The sequence below is a fragment of the Microtus oregoni genome, unplaced genomic scaffold, assembly GCF_018167655.1.
Source record: "Microtus oregoni isolate MIOR12 unplaced genomic scaffold, Mior012 000001F_ref0000356, whole genome shotgun sequence".
Taxonomy (NCBI): domain Eukaryota; kingdom Metazoa; phylum Chordata; class Mammalia; order Rodentia; family Cricetidae; genus Microtus; species Microtus oregoni.
The window spans coordinates 81312630-81316072 of record NW_024543060.1 but is presented as its reverse complement, the minus strand read 5'-3'; the positions used below and the strand labels follow the sequence as shown (position 1 = coordinate 81316072).

Genomic DNA, 3443 nt, shown 5'->3' with positions numbered 1-3443 from the left:
ATCCCAGCACAGTAGGGAGCTCTGGACAGCTAAGCAGAAAGGCCAGTCAAAAAGGGATCTAAAAGGAGCTATCTCTATAGTAAGAACAGGGAGGGGGAGGAATGGAATTAAAATGTCATTTGCTCTGCTTTAATATCCTGAAAGAGATTCATACCTCTGCCAGAGAATTAGTGGAAAAATCAACAGAGGTACACAGAAGACTTAGTCAAAGAAGGTGGGGGAGAGCAATGGTAATATATGAAAAAGGGTATGTGATCCTTAAATTATATGGCTCAATTGTCAGTAATGTTTGCCCAGTTGTTATAGTTTGGATGTGTCCAGAGTTCATGTGTTGAAACATCAATACCTATTGAGGCAGTGTTGGGGAGTGAGGCCTAATGAGGGCTGTGGGTCATGGGGTAGAATGATTACAGCCGTGGGTTAGTTTGCATGGCGCAGGGAGTTACAGTGAGTCGGCCTTTGTACTCTGTCCCTGAGCATGGGCTCACTTGCAGCCTGTGCTCTTCTGGTACAAGAACAGGAAACAGATGAGAGCAAGTGTAAATATAAAAGATTAATGGGAAAAAATGGTATCTATGTAAAAAAAAATGGTGAGAAAGGGAGCATGTGGAGGTGATGATGGAGATGTTAGAGAAGAGATTTTGTCTTCTACCAAAGAAAGTGAAAAAAAAAATAAATCAAACTGGGAGAACCCAACAAATAACAACATAAAATTCTACTTAGAAATAAAAATGTGAAGACCAGAAGAAATTGAAGACTATCTACAAAGACTATGAATCTCAGCTCTCAAAAGATAGATCCAAAAAAATCTCAGCACTCAAGAGACTATGACAAGGGGAAGGGAGGGAGGGAAAGAAGAAGAGAGAGAGGGAGGGAGGGGTGATGGAAGGAATGAGAATAGAGAAAAACAAATGGGGAGTAAACACAGATTCTAAAACTTATTATTATGCCTCTAGTTAAAAAAAAAACTTGACTTTGCAAACCTCAAACATGTGTATGCCTTTGATAAAAATAAATAATTAAATGCTAAAATCATGAACTGAAGCTCATAAGCAAATTGAACAGGCCAAAGGCCTTTGAATCCAGCTCATTTTCCTGCCACTTTCTGGGCAGAGGTTTTAATGAGTGTGAAGGGTGTTTCTGGAAATCAAGGGAAATGTTGCCATTTGCATTTAGAAGGATTAAGTTGGAGAGACAGAATCACTCTTGCTTATCTAATCAGAAAAGTGGTTACTACAGAGAAAACAGCTTGAGAATGAAATGGGTGATGGAGTGGAGGGCAAGACTTAGTCATGCATAGCTTCTAGAAATGACTCTCAGGTAACACAATAGACTTACGTGAGAGCTGCTAGTTCTTCCACCACTGGGAATTAAGAGAATGGGAAAATGCAATTGCTCGCCCCACCCCAACTACAATCCATACTTGCAGAAGGGTTGCTCAAAGTGTGTCCACACGGCACCACACTTCAAAGACTAAGACACCCAGGGATCAAGTTTTCCAGAACAACAACAAAGGCACAACCTCCACCTTACGTCTGACTTTCAATCTTCTCCGTGAGCCCCTTAGTGAATACTTTCTGAAACATGGAAAGGCCCTCAGATTGTAAGGGAGTAGGGGGAGCGAAAGAACAGTACTTTTTAAGATTGGTATATGATGCTAAAGCTGCCAATTCACTAATAGGTCCCAGATGGTGTTGACCACCCACTCAGGTCTGGACTGAGCTGAATAGTTTAGTCCTTGTTATGGAATTATTAGAAGAGTTCCCAAAAATGACCCCATGAGAAAAGACAGAATTTTATCAAGTGTCATTAATGTCTGATAACTAATATAATGTACTTACATGTAAGTATATAACAAGCTATGATATCATGACTTTTCTGGAAACTTACAGATTCATGGGCAAGACTATCAGTCAATCTAGAAAAGAAAGAGCCTTCAATGATCCTATGAAATGGGGCAGAAAGATAAATTAACTGGAAAATTAACTCCGCATACCATTCAAATAATGGCTTCATTAACAAAGTTTATAGTGGAATTCAAGAGAGTGTCTTAAGCTGGGCCCTAGCACACTTGTGGCTAATGTAAAATGAGAGACTCACTTGTTCATAAGTGAAAGAAGAGTCCCGCATAGAGGAAGTTTGGGAGTCTAAAGCCTGCCAAGCAAGGAAGCATATTAAATCGCTCCATGACTTAAAAGAAAATCAAAAAAACAGTTATCTGGGGCCTAATGTCCATGTAATTATCCCAATGCCTTATCCCAATCTTAGACAGGTATTTTGGTTAAATAAATAAATAAATAAAAAGGATTAATAAAGTTGACACTAGATACTAGAAGAATCTTTTTGAAATCTTACTATAAAACTTGACCACAGTGGTCTCAGTTTATGCTTCGAGGCTACATTCCAAAACACAAGTAGATCCTTCAAACCACCAATAGAACTGAACTTTATATACAAGGGTTGTAACGCTGACTGTTGGGAGAAGAGTATATACATCGCATGCTGGACAGTAAGATGTTTCTCATGCTAACACAAGATTGAGCTGATTGCATGAACCTTTATGACACTACCTGAAAGAATATACAATTTAAATTTTTGAATTGTTCTAGAATTTCCCATTTAGCATTTTCAGATTGTGGTTTACCATGGGTAATTGAAACAGCACATGAAAACATAATAAGAGACTGCTACGCAGTATTTGGAGCAGATTCCTAATTAGTCAAAAGAGACTACATGTGTGCACAGAAAACACACACATGCACAAGCACATTATAAGATTGTATTCAAATCCCCAAGCAAAGATTCCCAACTGTCATTAGAATAAGGGGGCATTGTGCAGGCATATAATCAAACAGAGTGCTCGAATACATAAAATAAGTAACTAAGTCTGAATTCTTACTTGGCATGGAAGATACCATGATCACAAGGTGGCTTTCCTAGGGCAAGTCTTATCCATTGCACTCCATGTGTGCTAAGATGACCCCTAGGATTTCCACAAATGCAGGAAACTTGACTGCATAGAAAATAAAAGTGGAGAAGAGGAGAGGAGAAGAGAGGAGAGGAGAGGAGAGGAGAGGAGAGGAGAGGAGAGGAGGGGAGAGAAAAGAGAATTGTGGTAGCATATATAAATGACCATCCTCACAGTTTCACTTGTAAAAACAGTGTACTAAGAATGGTATATGCCAATTCTTGACCTTTATTCTCAGAGCCATGTCCTGCTTTTCCTGCCTGCTCAAATCTGTAGGCTAAAAGGGCGCTCCAGTGGTGTGTTTCTTACACTCTGGTGTCAACAGTCACTCTAGTGGGCTTAGTTGATGAGAAATGTTGACTAGAAACAAAAACAAAACAAAACAAAAAACCAATGAAGCAAACAACAACAACAACAACAAAAACAGACAGGACAAATCAGAAAATAGAAAAAGCCATGAGGAAAGAGGTTCACT

General features: G+C 39.2%; 1 pseudogene; it reads left to right on the top strand.

Annotated features, from left to right (window-relative positions):
- The first annotated feature begins 2891 nt into the window (after window positions 1-2891).
- LOC121464853 lies at window positions 2892-3026 on the top strand (annotated as a pseudogene).
- The last annotated feature ends 417 nt before the right edge of the window (window positions 3027-3443 follow it).